At 32.7% G+C, this 14,050-nt stretch overlaps 1 long non-coding RNA gene across 1 annotated transcript; it reads left to right on the top strand.

The window, feature by feature from the left end:
* The first annotated feature begins 12,156 nt into the window (after positions 1–12,156).
* Positions 12,157–13,663, top strand: LOC128226456 (uncharacterized). Its single transcript, XR_008259681.1, has 3 exons — positions 12,157–12,350; positions 12,984–13,153; positions 13,475–13,663. It is a non-coding gene; the product is annotated as an uncharacterized LOC128226456 (long non-coding RNA).
* Positions 13,664–14,050: the final 387 nt, after the last annotated feature.

Raw genomic sequence — 14,050 nt, 5'->3', positions numbered from 1 at the left:
AGACGAAACAGCAATTTTCTTTATTGCAGCAACTAATAATGTGTAAACAATAACAAATATAATGAAATTATAACAACAATCTACTTGAGGACCTTAAAGTATAAAACGGTACACTTATTAACGTTAAAAAAGCTAAGGTTAAACGACCAGATACATTTATTTTTATTATATATGTATGAATTTTGGTTGGGCTCATCCAAAACACACTTGATAACATATGAACTGCATATGTTCACGTTAACAATAAATGTTCTATTATGTTCTGTTCTGTTCACATCTGTTCTGATAAGCATTATTATGGAGTATGATTCAAATGTAAAAGGGAGAAAGTAAAAATGGTTGGAAACCCATAAAATGAACAAAGCTTTAATTCGATAGGACAGGGACTAATCAAGGTCTATCAGAAAGAATATTTGTCATTTATTATTTATAACTGCAATTTCTTTATAGAGTCCTAGATTGGATGACATTTGGTATCATGTTTAGGTATTTTGATCCAACAGTGTAGAATTTAATCAAAGTTACGTATTGCAATATGTTTATCGTTAGCTGTATTTTCAGGCAGTCCCGATGAGAAAGGGTTATGGTTACCGCCATTTATACGTTTAATAAGATATTATTGACTTTAACTATATACAATCATAATAATGTGATTGTTATCTAGATATAACTACAAAATATACATGATTTGATCAAGTATTCGCGATTTGTTTAATTCCTATTAGCATTCCCATGTTAAACACGTTTAAACAGTTATTCTGGACATAAAATCAAAATATATCCAAGTGTGTGCTTGTCTAGGACTAGGGTTAGGTTGAGGGTAAATGTAATCAACACAAATATTGGGACATTTAACGATTTTATTTACAGAATTAAATTTCATGTATTGCAAGCTCTTTCTTTGATATTTAATTGGAAACACTTAGTTTCATGTTACAGAAGAGTCACCGATAAAACATATTTGATATGTCGTTATTATGAGTACTTTGCAAGATCTCTTTCATTGTTATTAAATGTACCTTGTATAGTTTCATGTTACAAGAGGTTCACCGATAAAACATATTTAATTGATCGTTATCAAGAATACTTTCTAAGATCACTATCTTTGAAATGGAATGCAATCTTTATAGTTTCATTTTACAAAAGTTTTGCGGTGAACCAAATCTAATTTCTGGTTATCAAGTGTGTTTTGGAGGAGTATGAACAGTTACTCAGACTCAATTCATTCATATAGAAAGATTTGTAGGGCTGATTGATAAGATTGTGCAGTTGATTATAACTTTTAAGTCTGGTTATACTTCATACCTAATGACTTTAAAATAGTAATGTTGACATTTTTATTATGTCGCTGATAAAGGCCACTGCTAATCTGTTGTTCATTGAGTTTTGTGATTTTACTCACATACTTAACACTTTTCAAATAACAATTTGATAGTTGACAGAGTATGAGTTCCTTGTTCATTTCATACCCAAGCGTTCAAGCATTACCGTCATTACTGTATTTCTTACTATAATATATTCTAATGATATTAAATTATCAACAACAAGGTATTGGCACTAATCATATACGAAGAAAAGTTTAGCAATGATACAGTTAAAAACGAGCCTGTCATTTAAAAAAAAGATAAGATAATAACCAAAAACTAATTCAACACATTTTTGACGGGCGACCAAAAGCAATCTTTGATAAAAGAATATAACACAAAAAATCCAATAACTCTTAGATTAAAGTTGGCCAGCAATTTTCCACTTACGTTAACGGCACCAAAATGAATAACAATATACAAATCCAAAAGAAAATTTTGTGGTTTAGCAAGTACTGGAATTGATAAAATATTTAGTACAGGTATGGTAGACAATGCTACTATTGATAAAAAAATATAAACATATATTGTGACCAATGCTTCTCCGTGTCTAACAAAGGTATATCTTTGCTTTCTTACTAAATTTAACGGTAACATTTCACTTTGATTAACATTATCTCAACAGCTAAACGAAGGGCTTTTCTACAACTTGTGTGGGCATAAGCGACACCTACAACAGCACCAATATATTCGGTAAAGGATTCAAGTAGATCGTGGTCGAGGATTGCAAGTGCATATTGGTCAAGATTTACAAGTAGACTCGCACATAGGTCGATTGAATAAGTTCCCGGATAACCTTTTTATCTAAAAAAACTCCATATTTCATCGAAAAGCCTGAATGAAATTATCGACATTGCAAGCCTTTCCTAGAAACGAAAACGAAATATCTAGATAAATTTGATTTATGCAATATTTTCAACAGATTTACACAAAACAATTATATAAAAACGTGATTTTCATTCAATGGTATTTACACAAATGATCTAGATGAAAAGAAGCATTTTATTTTAACGCTAAAAATGCATAAATATCAAAACATTTTAAAATCATACACAATATTTGATTTTTATCGTACTGGACGCGAAATAAATTAATTCGGCAGACAGCGCGTAAAACCACACACGTGACAACATAACACAGTCTGTATTTCAGTGCGAAATGTATTTAAAATAATCACAACAATTGTAGAGAAATCATAGAAAATGGGTTTCTGTTTGTGTTTAAGGAAAATACAATGTTACATCTAAAATGTAAAGTACAAATATCTTTAGTGAAGCGTTTTTATGCAGCAACTAATAATGTGTAAACAATAACAAATATAATGAAATTGTAACAAAAGTCTACTTGAGGACCTTAAGCACAAAACGGTATTCTAATAAACGTAAAAATGAACTAAGTATTAACGACCAGTTAAATTCACCTTCTGTATATTAATGAATTTTGATTGGGCTCATCCAAAACACACTTGATAACAACGATGAACTGTAGGTGTTCAGGTTAACAATAAATGTTCTGCTATGTTCTGTTCTGTTCTCATCTGTTCCAATTAGCATTAGTATGGAGTATGATTCAAATGTAAGAGATAGAAAGTAAAAATGGTTGGAAACGCATACAATAAACAAAGCTTTAATTCGATAGGGCAGGTACTGATCAAGGTTTATCAGAAAGAATATTTGTCATTTATCATTTATAACTGCAATTACGTTTTCTCTATAAAGTCTTAAATTGGATGAAATTTAGTATCATTTTTAGGTATTTTGATCCAACTGTGTATAATTTAATTAAGGTTACGTATTTCAATGTGTTTATCGTTGGTTGTATTTTCAGGCAGTCCCGATGGGTTAGGGTTAGGGTAACTGCCATAAAGACGTTTAATAATTGATCATTGACGTGAACAATGTACAATCATATGTGATTTTAATCTAGATATAACTACAACAAAAACATAATTGTATCAAGAATTCGCGATTTCTTTAATTCGAACAAGCATTTTCATGCTCAACACGTTTAAGAATTAATTCTGGACGTAAAATCAAATTATAACCAAATTTGTGCTAACTAGGGTTAGGTTAAGGGTAAATGTGTATGAATACCAAAACTATCAAATATTGCGACATTTAACGTTTTTATTTACAGAATCAAATTTCACGTATTGCAAGCTCTTTCTTTGATATTTCATGGATACCACTTAAGTTCATGTAAATATACCAAAACTATCAAATATTGCGACATTTAACGACTTTATTTACAGAATCAAATTTCACATATTGCAAGCTCTTTCTTTGATATTTCATCGATACCACTTAGTTTCAGGTTACAGAAGAGTCATTGATGAAACATATTTATTTGATCGTTATCAAGAGAACTTTGCAAAATCAATTTCTTTGGATAAGTTAAAACAGTTACTCAGGCTCAATTCATTCATTTCGAAAGATTTGTAAGGCTGATTGATAATTTTTTTGCTGCTGATTACAACTTCAAAAACTGGTTAGACTTCCTACTTCCATAGGTCATTATTAAGAATACCTTGCAAGATCTCTTTCTTTGTTATTGACTGTACCTTATATAGTTCATGTTACAGAAGGTTGACCGATACAACAAATTTAATTGATCGTTATCAAGAGTACTTTCCAAGATCACTTTCTTTGATATGGAATGTTATCTTTATATAGTTTCATGTTACAGAAGGGTTTGCTTTCTGGTTATCAAGTGTGTTTTGGATAAGTAAGAACAGTTACTCAGACTGAATTCATTCATTTAGAACGATTTGCAAGGCTGATTGATTAGTATTTACAGTTGATTATAACATTTACATCTGGTTAGACTATATACTTCAATGTTTAAAAAAAGTATGTTGTCATTTTTATCCTGTTTGTTATTGTTTTAACCTTTTTATTGCTCCAATAAAGTCCAATATTGTTCTGACACCGATTTTTTCAAGTTATGCTTTTTATTTTCATTGAGTTCTGTGATTTTACTCACATACTTAACACTTTTCAAATAACAATTTGATAGTTGGCATAGTTTGTGTTTACAATTCATTTTATATACAAGCCTTCACGCATTATCGTCACTTAGAACTGTAAAATATCCATTTATTTGAGGATATGTATTTTTCAGATGTTTCTTGCTATAATATATTCTAGTGATGTTAAGTTATCAACTTTAAGGTATTGGTACTAATACAAAACGAAGAACAGGTTAGCAATGATACAGTTCGAAACGAACCTGTCATTTAAAAAAAATAATAAGATAATAACCAAAAACTAATTCAACACATTTAACGGGTGACCAAAAGCAATCTTTGACAAAGAATATAACACAAAAAATCCAATAACTCTTAGATTAAACTTGGCCGGAAACTCTCCACTTACGTCATCAAAATGAATAACATCTACAAATAAAAAGGAAATGTAAGTATGTGAGACTTGAAATTTGGATTCTTCAAATGGAAGCAAAGTTTGCTCCAAAATCTTAGCTCCACTAGCTACGGGTATATTTAGAGGTTAAGCAAGTACTGGAAATTGTAAAATATTTAATTCAGGTATGGTAGACAATGTTACTATTGATCAAAACAAAAAAACAAAACCCATACATCTCACATAGGGACTACGTAGCTCTCTTAGTAAATCAAACGGTAACATTCCACTTAGATTAGTATTATCTCAACACAGCAAAATTAAGGGCTTTTTAACAACTTTTGTGGGCATTAGCGGCACCTAAACCAGCACCAATATATTCGGTAAAGGATTCAAGTTGACCGTGGTCGAGGATTGCAACTGCATATTGTTCGCAATTTAGAAGTCGATTCGTAACATAAGACGATGAACTAAATTAGCGTAACTATGTACAAATATTTCAGATATTCAGTTTACTAACGGTGTTTAAATGACCGGTATTGAGCAAGAGCCAATTATGGATTGTGATTATACGAAGATTAAGGTGCCGATTGTGCTTTGTGCTTGGTGATGATGAGTGATATAAACAGTGTTTCAATGATATATGGAGGTGTTATTATAGATAATAGATGGGTAAAAAGCGAAAATCCACCCAAATCACTCCACCTGTGAACAACAAAGAGGTGAAAAGAACAACCAAAATGTCGGCAAACGAACCTATTTAGCAACCTACTTCACCTGCAGCACAGTTAAGTGGCATGCAGGTACCATTTCAATGTAATGGTATAGGTACACCGACCACTATGAATATTCCTGGTCAAAATACGAAATATGTGACACCACATATTTACCAGTACAGTGTACCATAAGGTGGATCATCAATAATCCCTTTTTCATCATCTTTACCTCAATATTCACAGTCTGATGCCTTTAATTTGATACCGACAAGATTAGACACTATAGACAAAAAACTTGGTCAGTTAAGTGCCATTCAATCTACTGTTAATGAATTAACATCACGTTTGGATAAAATGGACAAGAAAATAAATGATATTGAGACAAGCCATTAATACATAAGTAAACAATACGCTACTGTCAATATGTCTACAATTACAAATGAATCAAATATAGAAACATTGAAGCAGGATGTTGCCTCTTTGGAATCTTCAAACAAAACACTGTCCAAGGCAAATGCGTCGCTAACAGATGCTGTTATAGACCATAAATGTAGGTCAATGAGAGACAATATGCTATTATTTGGTATACCTGAAGGCCGGTCATGGGAATTGGGCACTCCATCCTACCAAGCAGTCTCAAATACTGAACATCTCAATGACACTACCGATCCTGCAAGTAATAGTACAGCGATTCCGAACAATCAACCACCAACTTTTAGAGATTCATTGTCAGTCTCTGAAAATTGTGAGGCAAAGGTGTTTTACTTTCTTGTAAACACGTGCTTAACATGCAGGATCCGGAATCAACAATATCGGTTGATTGCGCCCACCGAAAAGGAGCCAGTAAACAAGTCGATCTGAGAAAATCGAACTATAACGTGTCGATCAGTATCCTACAGAAGTTAAGGAGCACAGAAAAGAACTTATACCTGCGATGTTTAAGGCTCGATCGGAGAGTAAACGAGCAGTGCTTGTCCGAGACAAACTATTCATTGGCAACAGGCTATACACGCCCGGTTCATCAGCGATTCACACGGACTAGGGCGGGAGTGAAAAGTCTGATTTATCTATACTTTCATGCAATGTAAAAGGGTTAAAATCCTGTTTGGATGATGAAGACTTTGTTAATTTTGTAAATGGTTTTGATATCTTGTTTTTTTAGTGAAACTTGGCAAAGAAAACATGATAAATTCACATTAAAAGGCTTTGATTCAATTTTGGCACATGGAAAGGAGAGTTTTAAATACAGTTAAACTGTGGTCGTTCGAAAAAGGGGTCGTTTCGAGAACCGGGATTCCATCGAGGTCGCAGCTTGGTCCCGAACTTTTTTCCTTCTATTTTCATATAAAATATACCTACGCTGCATCGAAACCTAATTATGTCGAGGAGTCGAGCAACATACTCGGCCCCAAGTACACAAATCATGCACAAAACCTTATGGTTCCCTTGAGGTCATAATTTCACACTTTTTCCCGAACTCGTGTTCCAAAATAAACAATTGCTAGGCATTAAAATATTCGCAAGTTGTAAAAATTGCAATGACAGTTGAAAGGCAATTTTAAAAGGTGTGAAAAAACCCCGTTTAACTCTGTTAACGCATGACCGATATTCTTTGATATGGGGAATTCAGAAGATATTTATGAGAAGTTAATGACAAGTAGTTAATTGTGAGAAATGTAAATGAGTATTAAAATATGAATAAGCACTTCCATATCGATCCAACATCGCAATCTCTGAAAAGAATTCCTTCTTGTCACTTTGCTTTGCAATATGGCAATTTTGTAAAATTAAAAGTTTCTATTTATTTATTTAATGGTATTTCTTTTACATTTTAGTATTTAGTAAACATATAGTATGCGACAGCCTTTGAACATTTGAGAGATTTCCACGACGCAACACATAATCGTCTTAGTAAACAGACGACTTCAAACTTAAAATACACTGAATGATATTTCATAACAGACTGGAGAATTGAAAAACGGGTCGTCCGAAACATCGGTTCCCTCGAGGTTTAGACTCGGACCCCGGCGACCTTGAGCGATCGCAGTTTTACTGTATATAAAATATCTAAACGATGGCATGGTGGAATATGTTTATTTTATAAGGACCACCTTAAAGATGATATCTCTGTTGAAAACATTGATTAAAATGGTATTCTATGGATAAAACTCTGTAAAAATTATTTTGGTTTTGATAAAGATGTATTTACATGCTTTATTTATACACCACCCCATAGCTCAATATATTATGCATTGCACGATATTGGCTTTTTTAAATAATTGAACAAAAATTAGAAAATACTTCGAAGTTGGTGTTGTTATGAAGTCAAGGGAGGCTACTACAGCGAAAAGAAGTCAGAAGTTACAGAATTAAGTTTAGTGAGCAAAATAAGTAACAAAAACATAAAAGCGGTACTTATTTTACGAGTATATACTAATTGGCATTTCCTGTAGACGTAACACGGCCATTTTAAACAAAAGTATTCGTGGGATTTTTTTGACGATCATAATATGCAGAATTGAGGGTTGTTCGTGAGTCAATCGCTATTGTTATCAATGACGCGTATTCGCCTTCTTCTTTGTATTGGCGAGCTGCTGATATATATGATAGTAAACATGGATAATGCAACAATTTATGAACTTCGAAATGGCAGCGTGACAACAAGTTCACTGAAGTAGCTGTCTAGATAAAAGTGTTCTCTGCTTCGTGCTTATCCTCATGGTTTTTTGAAGAACATGAGAACCATGTACCTGAATATTTACATGTTTCTGGAGCGTGATTAAAGTTTGATAATTTAATGTATTTAAAAATTGACAGGTTTAACCTTATTTTGGTCAAGCTATTTAAAGCAACGCTAAAGTAATTCCGAGACTACACACGGTGTGTGGATGATACGGAATCAGAAAACGACAGTATCATGATACGGATTTCGCAATACGGCCTACTGTATTGTCACTGTTTGATATTGAAAAGGAATTTGATAGGCATATAATAAAAGTCATTATGAACATTATATACATGTTATGAACAGGGATGATAACAACGACTTTATATGCAATATCCCATACAGGTTTTCAATGGATAATTCTGTTGAAATGAACTTGCTCACAAGTATGTCTATTACCAAAGAACAAAGTTATACTGTTAAAACTGATTATATTAACTGGGACAATGAAAACATAGATGAATTCCGTGAAGTCATAGAATCTGAAATTCAGAATATTGATACTATTGTTGAAAATGTATTGTCTTTAAATGTTGATGTAGCTACAGGTGTTGAAAACATTTCTTAACAATTTTATGATAAAACATTAAGTATTTTTGGCCTAACTAGAAAGACACGCTCCAACAATATTAAAGAAAATCGCAAGTTATCTAGTGCGTGGAAAGATTGTGAATCTCCTAGGCGTGATTTCAGAGTTTCGAATAGGAGAAAAATAAGTTATTTAACTTAGCAAAAAATCAACCACAATATTTTTGGAATGAAATAAAGAAAATTTAAAATAGAAAACAGAATGGAAATTGTATAAATAAACAGGAGTTTTGGGATCATTTTAAAACGCTGTTTTCCAATGATAATGTTTTTCGAATAATGACGTAGATGAAGAACTTCTGGAGAACATTTTAATGATAACGTAGTTGAAGAGCTAGATATATATTTTTCTATTATTGAAGTAACTAATGCAATATTTTCGTTTAAGCGTGGTAAATGTGGGGGTGTTGATTTATTATTACCAGAAATGTACTTGAATTGCAAAGATATATTAGCCCCAACATTATGTAAATTGTTTAACCATATGTATCATAACGGATTATATCCTGGTAGTTGGTCAATGGGCATAATTGTTCCAGTGCCTAAGTAGAGGGATCCAAATGACGTAAATATGCATAGAGGAATCACTTTAACCAGTATATTCTCAAAAATATTTTCTTCACTGATAGATAATCGTCTCAGAAAATGAGCTGAGTGCAACAGTTTGCTATCCGAGTTCCAGTATGGCTTTCGTTCTGGAAAAGGCACTGTAGACGGTACATTTGTCTTAAACTCTTTCATTAACAAAATAATAAATAATGAAAACCGGAAGTTATGCTGTGCATTTATTGACTTTAAGAAGGCTTTTGACTTAGTTTAAAGAGATGGTATATGGTATAAGTTAATTATGTATGGATGTTCATGTAAAATTGTTAAGATGTTAAAATCAATGTAAGAAAATGTAAAATCTTGTGTAAGTGTACATGGTAGCCTAACAGACTATTTTAATAGCTATATGGGTGTAAAGCAGTGTAAAGTTTAAATCACCATTATTATTTATCTTCTTTATTAATGATATGTATAGTTTTATGCAAGATGAGACTTTAAATGTCTTTACTATTGATGACTTGCAACTATTCTTATTGCTTTTTGTTGATGACACTGTGCTATTCTCATATTCTAAAAAAGGTCTACAAATTTTGGTGAATAAATTATATAAATATTGTAAAAAGTGGGGATTATATGTAAACACTAATAAAACATGTAATGGTTTGTAAAAAAGATAATAGGGTAGAAAATATTGATATAATGTATGATAATATGTTTTTAACGAATGTTAACAAATTCGTCTACCTAGGTATAACAATATCTTCAAATGGTTTCCAAACTCAAAAAGGATTATCCAAAGCTTTAGAAGCTTTATATTTTCTCAACTCACTTTTTGATATTTTATCATTAAACATTTCAGAAAAAAACTTAAAGTGTTTGATGCAATAGTGTTACCTATTTTGAATCATTGATCCAAAGTTAGGAGATTTCCTAAAGCACCAGATGTAGAAAGAGTAAATATTAAGAATTTAAAGCAAAATTTTATCCCTAAAACAACAAATACAAATGCGACGGTTTACGTCGAACTTGGTCGATTTCCTCTAATTATATCAAGAAAAATCCGTATACTTAAATATTGGTACAAAATCAGACAAAACCCTGACACATAAGTTTATTAAATATTTTGTATGAAAGATCAAATTGGAAACTATGTAAATGAATGGTCATTACAAGTAAAACGCTTATTATATGAGTTGGGATATACATACATGTGGCATGATTAAAATGTTACGAAAATTGAATTCGAGATGCTAATCAAACGTGTTCATGATCAATACGTCCAATGTTGGTTTGAATATGTAAATAATAGTAGAAAGCTAGAATCGTATGTACTTATGAAGGAAAGTTTTGTATGTGAACCCTATCTTAAGTATGTAAGTAATATGAAACATAGAAAAGCATTATCACGATTCAGATGTTCTTCACATAAACTAATGATTGAAGAAGTTAGATACAGAGGCATCGATAAAGCAAAAAGACTGTGCCCAAAGTGCACAATGCATACTATTGAAACAGAATATCATTTTCTACTAGTGTGTCCATATATTAGAGATCTGGGATCTACATGTTTACCCAAATATTATTGTTCTTGGCCGACTTTACATATGTTTAAATCATTAATGAATAGTAGTCAAGTATGTGCGTTAAATAAACTTGCAAAATTCATATATCTAGCATTTGACTAACGTAATAATTCGGTTATAAATATGTACATGTTATTGTTATATTCAAATGAACTAGAAGGGAAAAGTTAAGTATTACCAATTAAATAGATAATCCATCAATATATAAATCCAAATTATAATTTGAAACTCACATGTATAGACACTAAAAATTCTCATTATATTAAACTCACAAGTTGAAGAAAGTTGAACCAAATTCCTAGTTGCATTAATACAAAAAATGATCACACGTGAAGAAGGAGGCACGAATAGTAGGGAAATACACAAATTTCCTTAACACAAAACATTGGTTTTTCTTGGCTTATCGAAAAGGGTTTGGAAAAAAAGCATAATGGTAACAAAACACACAAACACAAATAATATTGCAGTGTACTAACGACGGGAAAAAACAACTTCGTTAACAAGGTTTTAAATACCATTTATAACGGAAAACTTTCTCAAAATCTGTTAACGGTCATTTAAGTATTAAATCTAAGTACAAAAGTGTTTGCTCGCAGTATTGGTCATCCCGATTCTATGGTGATTTTTGTTGTAAACAGCTTGTAAAATTAAAATGTTTCCATCAGCAGCTGGTTGGGTATGGAAGGGAATATCCGCCAGGACATTCATACTGCTAAATGACATTGTGATGTTATTAACTTGCTTATGCGTTCTGCAACATGACAACTGCATTTTAGTTTCTTACATTTGATGTACACGTAATTCATCTTTCTTGCTTCTTATTGTTAAGGAAACAATCCTTTCATGAATATCATTAATTCTTGCATGATATTCACAAGTGCGTTCAACCTTTTTGTTTGCTTACTGCAATATTGAAATGTTTATTTATACTATTCATAACTGCATTCTATGTTTTTCTTCGCGCCTACTGAATGTAACGAGCAATTAACTTCCTTGTGGATCTTTCGTATTTCTTAACTTGATTGTTACTGCCTTTTGGAATTTACATTATTCATGTTTGCAGCCATTTGGTTCTTTTTTATAGAACAGTTTCCCTGAAGAAAAAAACCAACACACACGGCAGTAATAAATATGTAAATTTGCAGTACAACGAAAATTTTATTCTGGTAAGTGCATTATAACATTACAGGGAACCAATAAAAATGTCAAATTCTAGCGCAAATTACTAAATACGGGAGACCACTCTCGACAGCGAATTCAGGTGTTCGGCAGTTTCCGTGGGTTAAACGGTGAGAGAGTCCAAACTTACCCGTCTACTTCCGTACTTGTGTTGTTTTCGTTGGAAATGATGATGCGGGAAGTTTTGTCTTCAAATGAGTTATTATCAACAAACGAATAGATCGTTCGATTGAAATTACAGAACATACACTACTACTGACTGACAGGGATATATCCTGTCGGCAAAGGTAATTTTACAAGCTTTAAAAGCCTTTTCGATGCCTATTTCTTATTGACATTTTCTGTTTGCATACGGAACACATTATAGAAAATAAAAAAAAAATGATAGAAATCAATATGTGACGTTTAATGAGTAGTACTACCCTTACCTTAGACTTAGTCAGTTCGTACCCTAGTCATCTCATATGCTGTTTGGTCAATTGGTTCTTGAAAGTTGGTTATGTGTGTTGATTATGCACCAGTCAATTGCAACCACGCCCCCACCCCCATGGTCCGGGGAATAGCAGGGACTTTGACTTTTGGTCCAGCCAAGCTCGGGCAAAGTCCTCACCCTGCAGGGACAAACTGCTCGTGAAACCCCCCGCCAAATGCCCCCGCACCCAAGGGACCCTAGGAAAGGCCCATTACCCACTGTATTTGGCAGGAAGACAAAACCACCGCAGTCACCCTGCACTGTGGGGCCACTTGAAAGGTAAAAACACGGCCCATTTCCCCAGCTATCCCCGGTATACCCACGGGCCTGGGGACCCGTGGTTACAATTAACTGGTGCATTATTATGTAGTGTTAAATTATATACCCATGTACATGTTAAATAAACAATGCATCTCATACTATTAATTATAATTAAATTTGCTATTAGGAGCTGGTCATGGACCTTTGCCGTCCTTTATCCAGAGCCTTCCACAGCGATGGCAGATATATCGCTGCTTGGATCAACACTTGACCACGCCGTTGAGTCCAGGATCTCAGTGGCAGCCATGACAACATCAGCAGAATGACATCTGCATACATTTTGCACCTCTTCCTTGTGTAAGAATAAACTTTCCAAGACCTCAGCATCAACATTTCTGTATTTAAAACTAAAAATAATAACCTGTTTAAAACATATTAGTTTATAAATAATTATATACAGACAAAGTAAATTATATCATTTGTTTCATAAATGTGTTTTATTTTAAATGCTGTAAACGCCATAGCTTCATACCTGTAAAATTACTGTTTAATGATAGTCTGTTTAATCATTTAATTGTATATGGGTAACATTTGATGTAACATCACTTAATGGATTTTTTTTACAAAAAAGTCATTGCGAATATGAACAGTTTTCAAATGAGTACATTTAAATTGCAGGCTGTCAGATTGAAACATCTCTACTCTGACAGAATGAAGTGAATGAATCCCCAGGATTGTTCCTCAGGAAAATCTCTTCAACAGGCTGTTGACAGTTTGCATGCTCTTTGGATGGAATTACCTTAGCTTGGCTTGCAGAGAATCTGTTATTTAAAAAAACTGGGCTGCTTTGTGTTATTGATTTATTGACCTTAAATGTATTTTGCCACTATTGTAAAAAACAATGGGCATATACACTAGCATATGTTTGCAAACCGACACATTTTATTTTTGTAAATATCTTGAAAATACATTTTGTAGGTTGACCTCAGACCATGAAAGAATAATGGTAGGTTATCTTTGACCAGAACATGACCAGTATTGTTTTTGAAGTTTGTTGGTCAAAGGTGATGGTCATGGCAAAGAGTAGTTATTCTGCACAATGACTCTTAATTTATTTGACCTTATACCATTGATATTTAGTGATTGATATATCAGTCCAACACATATGTAACAGGGTCCTGCTGAAATTCAGCAAGAGCTTATTAGCATTGCAAATCATTATTTGTGCATGTAACTGTAAATACTATTACGCTT

This window comes from Mya arenaria, chromosome 3 (genome assembly GCF_026914265.1).
Source record: "Mya arenaria isolate MELC-2E11 chromosome 3, ASM2691426v1".
Lineage (NCBI taxonomy): Eukaryota > Metazoa > Mollusca > Bivalvia > Myida > Myidae > Mya > Mya arenaria.
The sequence above is the reverse complement of the archived record's forward strand: the minus strand, read 5'-3'. Positions and strand labels throughout refer to the sequence as shown.